The sequence below is a fragment of the Tachysurus fulvidraco genome, chromosome 11 (assembly GCF_022655615.1).
Source record: "Tachysurus fulvidraco isolate hzauxx_2018 chromosome 11, HZAU_PFXX_2.0, whole genome shotgun sequence".
In the NCBI taxonomy this organism is placed as follows: domain Eukaryota; kingdom Metazoa; phylum Chordata; class Actinopteri; order Siluriformes; family Bagridae; genus Tachysurus; species Tachysurus fulvidraco.
The window spans coordinates 19,777,935-19,794,139 of record NC_062528.1 but is presented as its reverse complement, the minus strand read 5'-3'; positions in this window follow the sequence as shown (position 1 = coordinate 19,794,139).

Below are 16,205 nucleotides of genomic sequence, written 5' to 3'. Positions count from 1 at the left end.
GTGTGTGTGAGTGTTTGTGTGTGCATGTGTGTGTGCGTGTGTGCGTGTGTGTGTGTGTGTGTGTGTGTGTGTGTGTGTGTTTTTAAAGGATAAAACATAATATCATAAATAAAATTATAGTTTCGTCTTCTTGTATAAAAGTAGAGGTGTCAGGAAAGTCTCAGTGCTCGCATGTGTACATGTGTTTCAGGGTTTCTTTTATTCTTATTTATTTATTTGTTTGTTTGTTTGTTTGTTTGTTTGTTTGTTTGTTTGTTTGTTTGTTTGTTTGGTCAAATCATACTACTCAAATGCTTATTTTTCATGCCTCTGACCCTGGATACTCCTTCAAAAAAAAAACCTCTAAATAAACGTCTTCTTACGAAAAGTCTCTAAACAATAACGTACTGAAAAATGTGATTATAGAGCTACAATCAGGGTTGACCAATCAGGGCTGACCAATCAGGGTTGACCAATCAGGGTTGAGAGTGGGGTTAATATAGTATAAAATAGAGTAAATCATAGGTTTATCATGAAAATGTCCTTAAATATCGTGATGTATTCGAATGAAATGTATTTTACACATACCTGATGTGTTTACGAAGACATTAAGATTAAGATTCTAGCTATTTCAGATATGATGATGATATGATGTGACTGCGCCGTATTTCAGGACACGGAAAGACACGTGACTCTGAGATGTTTCTCCAGGATAGATGGATTGTGTCTTGATTTTTTCCCCCTGCTCTTATCACAACCTCCCTGTGCAGTGGGGGCCTCTTGTTTACAGAAGAGGCCTCGGTGTTCCCATGCCTAGCCCAAGGCTGTTGGTTTAGATCCACATCCCATTCTTCAGATACCTCTGGCATTGTATCATGCAGCCAGCTCGTGCTGTGCATCTGTTCAAGCAGGCCAGCGGGATTCTACAAACCCCTTTCACACCAAAACGCCATCAAATGTGCAGCTCACCCGGATTCATTCAGCAAAAAGAAAAAAGTCAGTAAACATAAAACAGAGCATTATAGCCAAATCTCGCTTGAGACCAGAACGCGGTCATGTGGATTAATTGTGGAATCAGAGCAGATTATTGTCTCTTTTAGATTTTATTTTAAAAACCTATTTGAGAATAAGATGTTTGCCAGCATGGGGCTGAAAAATAAAAAAATCACTTTTAAAGCTCATATAAAATGCATTTATATGTTTATTATTTTGATTATTTTAAATGCTTTAAAGGTGCATTAAGGAAAGTCTTTTTTCCTCCAAGAAAATAAACTGAGTTTGATTCATTTGAATAATTCCCACCCATTTCCACGAAACCCTGCCCAGAGGATCTGTGGTGGCCTATAGAATCTCTATATCTCTATTTTAATATGCTTCCGAATATTAAAGGTGGGGTCTCCGATTTTTTGAAAGCCAATGTTGACATTTGAAATCACCAAAACAAACATGCCCCTAACCCAAATATGTCCCACCCCTGTATTGATAGCTCCGCCCACACATACATACGTAACCCAGGCAACTAATAGAAAGAACTGTGTCTATATCATAGCTGAAGGGAAGAACAATACGATTGCAGATAAACAAACAAGCAAAAATGACACACAAGCATAATAATTTAAAGGACAAAGTCATATATTAGTTCTGTGTAACAAAGCAAAACCAACGTTACTCACCTATCGAGAAGGAAAAAAGCGCCTCGGCGTCTTAAGTAAAGTCGGCAACATATTCGCAGATTCCCTAAACTGCAAAAGCTGTTACTACACAAAACACGGTTGTAGCTGCCTCTCTACATTACTACGACAGAAAAGAGGTGTTATTTGTGTAGTAACAGCGTTTAGCTCAGGAGTTATCGACTCGGGAAACTCCAACCTGTGAATATGTGGCCAACTTCCTGCTCCTTCAGTTCTCTCCAGCGCTGGAAAGCTGATCCTATATTAACACGTCCTACTTCTTGTCCTTATCGTAAGCCTTTCTTCTCTTTCTTTCTTTGTTTTTATCCTCCATGTCAATGTTAAAACCACTTTCTGCTAATGTCACACATGCGCACTGAACACTCTCTCCGCCCATATTGACAAGACCCGCCCCTTTCTGCTCATTGGCTACACGTTTGTTTTGATTTTTGTTTTCTTTGTCGTCCCGACTCAGTTTTCTGAAGCATTTCTCAAACAACATATAGGATCAGCTTTCCAGCGCTGGAGAGAACTGAAGGAGCAGGAAGTTGGCCACATATTCACAGGTTGGAGTTTCCTGAGTCAATAACTCCTGAGCTAAACGCTGTTACTACACAAATAACACCTCTTTTCTATCATAGTAATGTAGAGAGGCAGCTACAACCCAATTTTCCTCAATATCAGCTTTCCTCTGCGGTGGACAAATACACAAGTCTCTATTTTTCTTACTTAAGACGCCGAGGCGCTTTCTTCCTTCTCGATAGGTGAGTAACGTTGGTTCTGCTTTGTTACACAGAACTAATATATGCCTTTGTCCTTTACATGATTATGCTTGTGTCTACAATCGTATTGTTCTTCCCTTCAGCTATGATAAAGACACATTTCTTTCCATTAGTTGCCTGGGTTACGTATGTATGTGTGGGCGGAGCTATCGATACAGGGGTGGGACCCATTTGGGTTAGGGGCGTGTTTGTTTTGGTGATTTCAAATGTCAACATTGGCTTTCAAACAACAGAAACCTTACCTTTAAAAGAAAAAGGGATTATCAGATACTAACACAAACAGCTTTTGTGCTACTCAGGTCATTCTGTAGTGTAGCTCACACTGGAAAAATGAATAATAATCTAATTACCAAGTTTTCAACTTCCTCCAAATGATCCATCAGTCAAAACACAATGTTCATTATTTGATGTTTGCTTCTTTACTTTTGCCCCGGAGCTCTGCAAACAGTAGCATCGGCTTTCTAGCTGTTAGCTTAGCATCTAATGCACACTGCATTTCTACATCATTGATTTTACCTTTTAGCTGTTAGATTGACCTTTTTCATGTCTGTGTTAGTTTACAAGTTAAAAAATTAAAGGTGGAATTGAATTACAGAGGTATTTTGAGCCAAAATCTCCTCAGGCAAATGTGTAAAACAAATAAGCACAAAGTTTATGATGCTAAACTAAAGTTTTCCACATTTAGGTAGCTACATTAGCCTCATAGCCTCGTAGTGTTGTACCCAAAGCACAAAACTGAAAAAGCAAACAACAAACATAACATTGTTTTTTTTTTTATTCAGCTTTTTTTAACATGAATTTTTAATATGCTAATAACAAAAAAGAAAAAAAAAGAAAAAGAAAGAATGGAAAAGCCTGAAATACATCAAAAATGGCTAAATCATCATGTGCAACAGTTCGGATTTTAAATTCCAAGATGGCCGCCTCCATAACGTTTCAGTCTTCAGCCAAAAGGTGAGGTTTTGCTCATGTTTATAGACAACATTAAGTTCCACCATGTCCTAAACCACATCAGTACATCTGTTATATAATGTGAGAATGATATTTGTAGCAAAACCTCTTTAGTTTTCTTGTTAGCAACATTAGCTTTATATATTCAAAACTTCTGCCCTGGCCACTGTTATTGTACAGTTTAAATGAACACTGAGAATATTATATTACATATTATAGAATAATGTTCTATTGTGTTGTATGTATAAAAATCTAATATAAAGTTCTGTGCAAAAATTTGTGCCCCCTTGTTCTTATCTAGTTCAGCTGTTCATGTATCTTTACAGTGTGTAATGGCTAGAAACATCTTATTTAAGGCACAATGAAAATACTGTGAGCAATCCAGTTGAGTTCACAAAAAAAAAATCAGATCTCACAAGACCCAATATAGAAATGGTAAAAGGATAAAAATATATTTATGTCTGTGGATTAAAGAGAAAATGAAAGAAACAGACACACAAAAGCTTAAACACCCATCCGTCAGCCATCCATTTTCTGCACATAGGGTCACATGAAGTCTTTCCCAGGGGACTCGAGGCACAAGGCAGGGGACATCCTGGATGGAGTGCCAACCAATAAAAGGGTACACACACACACACTCTCTCTCTCTCTCTCTCTCTCTCTCTCTCTCTCACACACACACACACACACACACACACACACACACACACACACATGGACAATTTAGAGATGCCTATCTCTAAATTGTAAGTCTCTAGTCTGGGGAGGAATCGAAAGTTCCTGGGAGAACATGCATTAGATCAGAAGAATAAAATCTCCAACCCACTAAGCCACCATGCAGACATCAGAAACATCATGCAGCAGTAGAACTAAGAACTAAGTCAAATAAAACTCTACCATTCATATATATATATATATATATATATATATATATATATATATATATATATATATATATATATATATATATATATATATATATATATATATATATATATGTATGTATGTATGTATGTGTGTGAGTGTGTGTGTGTGATTGTAACAACAATGTGTACCCTCTTTATCTGTACATTCAGGATTTGTTTCTTACGCTGACAGAACAAACCCAACCTAAGAGGATTATTGTTTGTTTCCCTTTTTACATTAAAATGATAAAAGTATCTGTGTATGATTAGGATGTCTGTTGAGCATCATTTGTATTCTGTCTCCTCTGTGCAATGATTTAATGAGCATAATCCCTATCCTCTCCTCCACTCTGACCGTTCCCCTGGGTATTTCCCCTGCTATGTCCGTCTGCCCCCCCCCCCCCCCCCCCACACACACACACACAAACACACACACATGCACTGATGTGGCTGATTGAAGGGGGTGGACCCCTGTCATAGACAGAGCACTCAGAGCACTTTATTGTGATTAGATTGAGCAACCAGGACTCATAAAGACGACACTGAACCACAGAGAAAATACTCCTGTTATTATGGGGTAAGAAAATCTTTTGTTGTATTTACTGATAAATCAAGTGTTGCTAAGAAACGTAGGTGCTTTCTAAATACAGATTCATAATGGACCTGTTTGTTTGATTATTGCTGACTTTCTGTCATTCTGTTTCTGTTTCTATTGAATGAACGGCGGGGGTACAAACTTTTGCACTCGACTGTATTTAAGATGGCATAAATTTGGATATCAGGAAATTCAGACAGCAGCGATCATTTGTTATTTATAGCTGTTAAAAAGATGCAAACTTTTTGCGTAATCTTGCATAAAAATATTAATATTAAGATGCAGACGTTTTTATCTTATATACAATTTATTCTAATATTTAGGCTCAAATGTTTGTGAACATGGTTTTCTGGTTTTGAAGGAAATCTATTTAAATTTTCTTTATAGGTAAATTTTTTTTAAATATAACTGTTCTGGGGGGCCCAAACTTTTGCACTGTCGAATTTCTCCTGTTAAAATGGTATCAGCCGGAAACAGGGGATTATCAAAGGATTATTTTAATGCAGTGTTTGTGAAGAAAAACAGTGTTTGGGATTACGTTCGTGTTTGCTTTATTAATCACCGGTTGTTGATTGACAACCTGGAGCTTAAGAAAGGAAGAAAAAACAGACGTTAAAGCAGCTGTACTCATGCATGTGCTCGTGCTGGTGCTTGTGTGAGGTGTGAGGCGTGAGGCGTGTGTTGTCAGAGATGCTTTGGAGCGTACAGTGATTGTCTATCAGCTCATCCTTGGCCTCAGGTGTACAGTGTTCTTGTCATTAAACCGCACAAAACACAAGGCTGCCAATTCAATTAGTAGCACATTCTCTCCTACAAGCTGCGCTTCAATTTGCTCCAGACAGTGAACATGACCACTCACATCCACATCACCAACAAATCCTTCGGATTAGTTTCGCCTGCTGTTAAACATATTTCTCCGAACATAATTAGCAGGTGTTTCTGACATCGAGGAGGACAGAGAGACGTTTTGAAAAATAAATGAACCGTACATTTCTATTAATATACTGTATTAACTCCTAGTATTCTAGGGAAAAAACAGAAATACTGATGAAACACTACAAAGCCCTGAGTGTCTATGAGCTTCATACTAACAGCACTGTGGAGTGAGACGTGAGGAAGACGTTCAATACTGGACATGGACACAATAAAAACACAAAGAAATTCATGTTTTAATAAATCTAAATCTGTTACCATATGACTCCATGCTGTAGCCTTACATAGGTCCTTCTTTTTATATTTATATACAATCATTTATATTACATTTTATGATTTTATAAAATTATGATTTTGCTGCAAATTTTCTTGCAGTGCTTCTTTTTTCATTTTGTGGAAAAAATTGCTAAAAATGTCCAAACACAGGATTCTTCTCCCACCATTGAAAACACATAGGGTATGTAATGACTTAATATAAGAGCTATATTTATGTTCCATGCATGTAAATGGAAGCGGTTTGGCTAAATGTGTGTTGTGAAGACACTGTGAGGATCCTGAGGCATCTTGAAACGTACCAGCTCCAGTTGTGTTAAGCTTCATGTGGATTTCAGACATTTAAAGAGAAGATGCCGACACCATGTGGTCTTTGAGGACAACATCCTCCTCATCGATACACAATTGTCAGACCGTATCTGACGGTAGAAAGGACATTATTCATAATAACACTCTGGTGTTTATAACAGATTATAATCACACCCTCCAGTGTCACCCAAATGAGGATGAGGTTCACTTTTGTGTCTGGTTCCTCTCAAGGTTTCTTCCTCTTCCATCTAATGGACATTTTCCTCACCACAGTCGCCTCAGACTTGTTCATTAGGGATAAATACAAACACATTTAAATAGAAGTCTAACATTAAGCTTGAAGTTTTGTATAAAATGAATCTTTGTATAATTAACTTCTTATCTTATATTTCTTATGTTCTGTAAAGCTGTTCGTTGTTAAAAGCACTAAACAAATACATTTGAATTCGAATTTGCTGGCATCGCACGACACGTCACGGCCCAAATCTGTGAAAACTCTGTACATTTTGACTAATCTCAAGTTCCTCTGGCTGCAAAATCTTTCTGAAATCCAGGAGATATTTAAAGTAAGCACTTTCGTGTTTATCCATCCAGCTCAACCGATGACTTCCTAACTCACCTGTTTTACAACCTTGACACACCTGCTTCCTGTTAAATTCTAAAGAAGACACAAGGTGTGTGTGTGTGTGTGTGTGTGTGTGTGTGTGTGTGTGTGTGTGTGTGTGTGTGTGTGTGTGTGTGTGTGTGTGTGTGTGTGTGTAAACGTGTGTGTGTTCAATAGAACCGAATGAAAGTCACCTTGTTTAATTGTCCCGTGTGGCAGGAAGTGGACGTTGGAAATGTCCACATGACCTGGCGGCAGCTATTGTAGAGTAGTGTTTACTATGGATAGGAGCGGAATCAGGCTGTAATTAAACAGATGTTATCAGGCTGTTATCAGGACCAAGTGGCAGTTTAGCAGGTTCACTTTATTGGCATGGGCACAAGTACAGAGCTTAGCTGTTACACTTAAAGGAGAACTGTTCACTTCCTGTTGGATGGATTTACTATGGAAACTGCCGTTATAGATCATTAATTACACCTTGGCTGTGATTTGGATTTTGCTTCGGATTGGGAAAGAAAACATGACCGAGTTTTCTGATAGCCAAATTTTCTCGACTGGTCTCGCATCAACACCCTTATTTATCCTTTATCACCAAATCACAATCCTACAAGCACCTTGTGTCACAACCAGGGAAGGGAGGAGACGGACCCGTACGCAGGATAGCTTCAAATAAATTGGGTTTAATAAATGTTAAAGACAAAGACAGTAAATGACGAGGACTAAGATAATACAAATGATGAGACCTAACCTTGACTAGACGTAACCAATGATTCCGCGCTGCCATCTTCAACATGGCTCACATTCATACAAAAGACAATGAGACACAATTAGGAACAGGTGTGGAGACAGGGAGGAGCAGACGAAGATGGGGCAGACACGTGACGACAACAACAATAACAATAACACACGGGCTGATCCCTGACACCTTGTTCATGTTTCTCGTTTTTTTTCACAGCAGTGAAAAACAGGGAACAGTTAGAAAATGTAATAACTGCTAAATGACTAAGCAAATAAATGAGAAATAAAGCACTTGGGGTTATACAGTTTAGGAAAATAATCAACAACAGACTGTGGTAATGCAACCAAGTCACTGTTAGCAATTAAAGTGGATTATTTTCTTATAACAGAATGTCCCAAAGTGTTTTATTCCTTTTATACTACACATGAATTCAATTTATTATGGTGTTATGCCATACTTCTTTTTTTTTTATCCATTTAGAGCAACCCAGAATGATTATATATTATCTCTTTTTATTTGTATACAACTGAACAATTGAGGGTTATGGGCCTTTCTCAGGGGCCCTGCAGTGGCAGCTGGGTGTACTTGGGATTTAAACTCACAACCTTCTGATTGTGGGCCAACACCTTAACCACATCCCCTAACATATCCATTTAGAGTTGCATGTAATGTCTCATACAATTTCTTGCTATCATATACATTATACCCTTGTATTAAAACCCTTCATTGTCTTTTTTTGAGGTTAATAAGACAATCTCCTAAAAAACAACAGACAGACAAAAATAAACAAACAAGCAAACAGATATTACAGTTACAGAGAAAACAACAAATATCAAACTGCTCTGTCTTTAAAACTGAACTGGACTGAAAAAGCATCTCCACTGTATTAAATATCGTTAAATATCATGTTTTTGTATCATCATTTTATTATAAGTGGACATATAATGGACATTGTCTCAAAGCAGCTTTACAAAACCTACATTTTTTTTGTTTAACTGTGTTTGTATTTATCCTCAATGAACAAGCCTGAGGTGAATGAGGCAAATGTGGTGAGGAAAAACTCCCTCAGATGGAAGAAGAAGAAACCTTGAGAGGTTCCAGACTCAGAAGGGAACCTCATCCTCATTTGGGTATCACTGAAGGGTGTGATTATAAACTGTTATAAACCCCAGAGAGTGTTATTATGAATAATGTCCTTTCTACAGTCATATACACTTGGAGTCATGTAACGAGGAGCTCCTGAGCAGCTCATATATTGCCTAATCATCTGAGTTCATTATAGATTCAACACCAACTCCTACATGTCACCAAAGCCTTCATATGCCCAATGATGGAGATGCAGCATATGTAGAAAGTTATTTTGTGTATCGTTTAAGAGGTTATTCTTATCATGAGGTTTCCAACTTCTCTTTAAATGCCCAGAAATCTTCATGAAGCGTTTGGAGCTGGTACATCTCTATTGGATGGATTTACTATACAAACTGCTGTTATAGATCATTAATCACATCTATTTTCTAATCAAATTATAGAATTCACTAGCTCTGTGATACAAATAAAATTATAGCTGACCTTTCACATCTTGTACATATTATGCAGTATATCATAGTCAGTGTTACGGTTGAGCTAATAAGTGAATTGTCTGTATGTCTGTAAATAATATCCAGGAGTAAAAAAAAAAAGGAAACGCTAAGTGATTTAAATTCAGTTAAGGTTTTCCATCTGCCCCAGAGTACTCCAGATTTCTTGCCTGCTCTCTGCACTAGGCCTTGATCTACATTACTGAGTTAGTGTAGAGTTTGTGAAATAAATGTACCAGAGACCAGATGCAGCTTATTTAATAATAAACCTTGATATTTTTGTTGAATCTGTACAGACATGTGTGTGTTGGTGATGAAGCTCATTTCCATTTACAACATTCAGTAGATGCTCTTAGCTACAGTGACTTAAAAAGACTACATTACCCATAACACACACACACACACACACACACACACACACACACACACACACACACACACACACACACACACACACACACACACACACACACACACACACGACTGTTCCTGATTGCACTTAATGTGCACTGTATTTAACCCTTTGTTCCTTTGTTTAGCATTTGTGATCCTCACAATGATTCCCTGGACCACGTTTCATATCCATATTTATATCATATCTAGACTCCTATTTTTTTCTTTTTTTTTTTTTTTTATGTTCATTTCAATCAATTTCACTTCTGACACATCTGACCCCCGATTCCATAACCGTACAATCCAGTTTAAGCAAAAGTGAAGCTCATATGAAAGAAGACACTGAGAACTTTGGAGTGTTTTATATGTATTTCTGTTTTTTTCCTCAGAATACTAGGGGTTAATATATTCATATTCATTATAATACATTTTTATTTGTTTTCATAAATAAATTCATCATTGTATCTACAAAGAAAACGTTGATATCAAACCCGTTTCTGCTCACTGAGACGCCCCGAGTGTTTGTTCATAAGCAGCTCAAATATGAAGGTGCTTATCTACAACCACTAAAATTCTGTGTAAGATTATCAACAGAGGGACAAACACGCGTCTCACACCGAAAGCCTACAGAGTCCGGACTCATTATAGATCAGACTCACAGACAAGAAAATCATTCTTTTCTTTATACTGATTGAAAATGTCTTATAAGTCCGTTTCCGTTCCACCTGCTAAACTGAGCACCATCGTACTGGTAAATAAATCTATAAATATAATATAAATGTTGCTCGATGGGTTTCTGTACACGTGTAACTTAAACATCTGTCATAAAGGAAGAGTTTACATGAGGTATTAGTTTACAAATATACTTACATTAATCAAATGAAGTGAAGATATATTAATAGATATGGAATCTTTATATTAAAATGTATGGAAGATATATTTCTTAAATTTCAGTGGAGTTGTAGTAAGAAAAAGGGACAGCTTAAGAGCTTAGTGGTTAGCACGTTCGCCTCAAACCTCCAGGGATGAGGTTCGATTCCCGCCTCCGCCTTGTGTGTGTGGAGTTTGCATGTTCTCCCCGTGCCTCTGGGGTTTCCTCCGGGTACTCCGGTTTCCTCCCCCGGTCCAAAGACATGCATGGTAGGTTGATTGTCATCTCGGGAAAATTGTCCGTAGTGTGAGAGTGAATGAGAGTGTGTGTGTGCCCTGCGATGGGTTGGCACTCCGTCCAGGGTGTATCCTGCCTTGATGCCCGATGACACCTGAGATAGGCACAGGCTCCACGTGACCCGAGAAGTTCAGATAAGCGGTAGTGTTTTAATTATTGTACATTTTAACAAGTCTGGTGTCTTGCGTAGTTTGTAACAGACAAATGTTCCATTATACAAAGTGTTACATGAACTGATGAAAGGCAAATTCCCAACCTTTGTTGTAACTGCAGTGGATTCTAAGTTAAATAACAAGAAGTAGGGATCTGTTAATTACCCTGGAGGCATGTTTTATTTATTTTTATACTTAATCTCATAAATTTAAGATTTGACAGCAGCTGCACACTTCATGCTTCGTGTGATGTGAATGAACTGTGTGAACTTGTTGAAGGAGCGAGAAGCAGACTGTAAAAATATGAGTATGCATCTGTGTGTATGTGTTTTGATGCAACATTACATAAGTACGCCTGCGACTGCCGTAAGCAGAAGGAATTTGCTTCACTTTCCATGCCTTTACAGAGCAAGTCATGGCAGGTGAGACTACAGTGTGTTCATCGGTTTAAAAAAAGTGCCAGGTCTTTCAGATAACCCTTTTGAGGGGTGCCAATAATTTTGAAGCTAAACATCATTAAAGTTGAGTCAAAAACAACACATTGATCTCGTATTCGTTTGGCCGTTTTTGTGTGTTTTCAGGATCAGAATGATCTGAGATTGGTATCATGTATGGAAATGTGCGAATGTACTGTACTGTTGTTGGTGATGGATTGTGCTGCTGATGGATTAAAGCACTTCAGAAGCGTTGAGATGCATCAAAGGACCATGATCTACAGCTAACTCTGTCCATCTGTATGTCCAAGCTACATCGATCAACCAAAACTCTTTCCAATTTAATTCCTTATCATACATGATCCATACCATGGCCTTTATAGAGCTTGGGTTTCTGTCTCTATGGAGTTCTGCTTGTTCTTCTCAAGTCCTTGTAGGTTGCCTCCTACCTTCAAAAAATATGTTGGTATGTGGAGAGGCATTAATAGAATGAATGAGCGAGTTTGTATGATGTTTATTCATGCTGTCTTGTGATGAACTAGTGTCTCATCCAGGATGTAATCCTGGGATAAGCTCTGGATTCACCACAACCCTAAACAAGATACATACATTTGTCTGCTCAACTCCGTCATCATGTAATTATCCACTCAGCCAATCGTGTAAATCCAGTTCAAGAGCTTCAGGTAATGTTCACTTCACACACTAGACTTTTTGGTGCCAGTTTGACTAGTTCAGAAACTTCTGATCTCTTTAGAATCTTTAGAGTATATATAGAATTGTGTAAAAAAAACCAAAACATCCAGGTGGCGTCAGTTCTTCAGGTGGAAAAGACTTTTTGATGAGACAGGGCAACATGAAAAATGTCCTCATAGGAAGGTTACTGTATTTCAGAGTGTTGATAATAATGGTGCGTAGAAACGCATCTCATAACATAACACAGCAAACATTGAGGCGGATGAGCTACAGGAGGAGAAGAACACACCAGGTTCCATTCCTGTCAGCCAAGCACTGGAGGCTGCAGCAGGCTGAGAATCACTCAAACTCTACAGATGAAAACATCGCACTGGTTTGTTTTGATTAAAATCTCATAATTAATGAGATAATAAGAGATAATATACAACGGACATTGCATCCTCTTGTTTATTTGCTCGCATCTTTACAGTATAAATCAGATGAGTCAGTCTTCTAGCTTCTTCCACCTCTTCACAGCTCAAGACATGCTGATCATTTCAGATCCAGATCCTGTAACTTGACCACAGTGTCCTAGATATCTCCCTCCTACTGAACCATGCTGTTTTAACCAGATTCCTCAGGTTCACTCTGCAGTTTTTTAACAAATCTAGAGAACTTAAAACTCGGTAAAAAAAAAAACAAGACACATCGTTTGTCATGTTGTCTGAGATATCAGCAAATAATTGCACTGAACTGAAATTTCAGACACACAGCTTTCACAATCAAGCACAAGTTATTAATATATCTATGGAGATGTGTTGACACACAGTCTGGTTAAACTACAAAACCTTGGAGACTTGCTGGAGAGCACCCAAGAAAAGTCTCTAGGAAAACATAGACATCAGTGTGTGTAGACATCCAGTTGGCTGGAAAATCTGGTGAGACATGAAGGGGGGTGGGGGGTGGATGTGTAGCCTAGGGGGGTGGTAGCCTAGTGGCTAAGGTGTTGGACTACCACCGCAAGGCCCTTAGCCCTGAGTTGTATAAAGTCTGCTAAAAATGTCAAGCTGTATAAAGGCGTCTGCTAAATGCTATCTGATTAATTTCATAAAAAGTCGCTAATAATATTCTCTGTGACTTTGTGAGCCTTTCTATCGTTAGTGCATGGCTGTGAGCCTCTCTCTGTGAGCTGTGAATGCTCATAGACCCAGTAATGCTAGTCAGGTGTGTTCGGGAGCATTTTTCCCCTTTATTTTCAAGACAGAGGAGTGTATACTTTTGTTTACAGCAAATCGAATGCACTTGCTGTAATACATTAGCATTTCTATAGCAACAGCAAACTCATATGGACTTGTACGGTGTACGTGCCTCATACTCGTATCGAAAGAAAGGTACATGTAGACTTTTTCTGTAAAGAGATGTTTATTTTTAAGTGTGCTTTGTAAGAATCAGAGGGAAAGCCCTTCTGATAGTGTGGGAACGACAATAGCTGACGTTTATAGCTGCCAGTGTTGTATAAAGTACTAGAAAGCAATACTTGAGTAAAAGTAAAAGTATCGTACTAGAAAAAGACGTTGGTAGAAGTGAAAGTCACCTTTTAGAATATTACTCAAGTAAAAATCATAAAGTATCTGATATTTACTGTACTTAAGTATTTGAAGTAAAAGTAAAAGGTTAAATTTCAGTGATTTTCGGTAGGCATAAGAAACACTTAATCCGGTAGGAAGAATCTTTCATACCAATGTACAGAAACATTTCTTGCAAATACGACCACGGGTGTATAACGTTATCTTCTTCACCCTGTTCACCACTATCGTCAGGGTGGTTGTCTCAGACAGGGGTGGACAACCCGCGGCTCCCGAGCCGCATGCGGCTCTTTGCCCGGTTTCATGTGGCTCTTATGTTCATATCGAAGTTTGTATTTGTGTCTTTTTATTGTGCGTGTTCGCTTCGCTTGAGTTCAATACGGTATTTTCGTCAAACGCACATGTGAGTGGGATGAAAATACCTCAAAGTTTCCCAGTAGGAGCAACAATTTGTGTCAAGTTCGCTCTCAAAATGGCAGGGGAAAAAAGGTGATGTTTAAGTGTGCCCATGTGTATGATGTGGCTCTTTGCGGTAACACAGTAAAAAATGTGGCTCTTGGTCTCTGACCAGTTGGCCACCCCTGGTCTACGATAATGGGAGGTCCTCCAGTAGGTGCTTCCATGGCGGTTTCAGTTGTGCTTCCTCCTCCTTTTGGCAATATTACGCTGAAATAGAGTGTGCAGAGCTGCGTAATACAATCTAGGAGCAGTGATTCGCCAAACCTCCCTTACTGCAGTCACACACATTTCTTCTGATTCTATTTTGTAGTAACGAGTAACAAAGATGCTTAGTGGAGTAAAAGTATACATTTTATCTAGGAAATGTAGTGGAGTAAAAGTGAAAGTTGACATAAATTTAAATAGCGAAGTAAAGTACAGATACATGAAATTTCTACTAAAGTACAATAACAAAGTATTTGTACTCCGTTACTGTCAGGTCCGGGTGGAGGTGGATTGGAGACAGACCCGTACGCAGGATAGCTTCAAATGAAAGGGGTTTAATACATGAGGAAGACAAACATAAACCACACCACACAGGGAACTAACATTATTATTAATGAAGCCGCGCTGCCTAAGGCAACGCGGCTCACATATATAGAGACAGGGACAATCACACACAATGGGGAACAGGTGTGATGACCGGGAGGAGCAAACGTGGACGGGGCAATCATGTGACACAAACAAACACAAACGCACATGGCCATTAGTCTGCGCTGATCCCTGACGGATCTGCGCTGATCCCTGACAGTTACATTACAGCACTGATAGCTGCTATAATGTAAGACACAGAAAAGGAGTCTTAAATGTTTTGTAATGTTCATAAAAACATTATAAAATTCTTAATGTACTGTGTGGATCATCACATGCGGTGACGAGCAGCAGGACCGACTCTCACATCTGCTGGGTTTTGCCGATAAATTAGCGAGACAGATCGCCGGAGGTGTGAATTCAGAGGTCTAGTAATCTGCAGCCCCCTGCAGCTCGAATCCGGCTGTCTTTGTGTTCGGGCAGTCTAATATACCAAGTCTCTAATATACCGAGTCTCTAATATACAGAGTCTCTAATATACAGAGTCTCTAATGACAGTCTAATATCCCGAGTCCCTAATGACTGGCCTCTCACATATGGGGCTTGAGAAATCTCATGAGAAATTCAAACAAATTAGGATGAAAACATAACGTAGCGTTTGTTTAGTTTCTTACTATTAAAGTTATAAGAGGGTTATAAGACATGTGAATGCGAACCCCAATCACTCATAAGTCATAATTCATATTGTTTATAAGTTTATAGTAATATTTGTAATGTATTTTTAAATTCTTAACCAAATGCATTATTATAAGCACTGATTATAACACTATAAAGCAGTAATACATACATTAACAGTGTCTATGAAGGCAGTGTGTAGAATGATTTATAATGCATTATACACACTGTTATGGCTATTTAGCATTAGTACTGTCTATAATACTTCATAAAAACTTACATGTGCTTATAGCAATTATAATCACTATTATACTGTATAATTCTCACAATGCACTATGTAAAGTGGTTATGTAATGGGATATGAACACTACGTATATGCATCTTTAACAATTCATAGATATAAATCATCATCGCTGTGATCAGTGTTCATAATGCCTTACGAATGCATTATAACATGATATAACCATGTGCAGAAATTCTAATAAATATGAACAATGAAAGTGTATACAGACCCCATATTGGATTATTTGGTAATGATGTTATAATACATTATGAATATAAAAAGAACTCGTAATGCATTATAAATTCAGTGATAAAGTGTAATGCATTTAAATAAATAATTAGAACACACACACATACACACACACACACACACACACACACACACACACACACACACACACACACACACACACACACACACACACACACACGCTCAGACAAAACCTGACAAAGGAGAAAGGACCTAATGTGAACCATCTGCTCCGGCTTTACGGAAT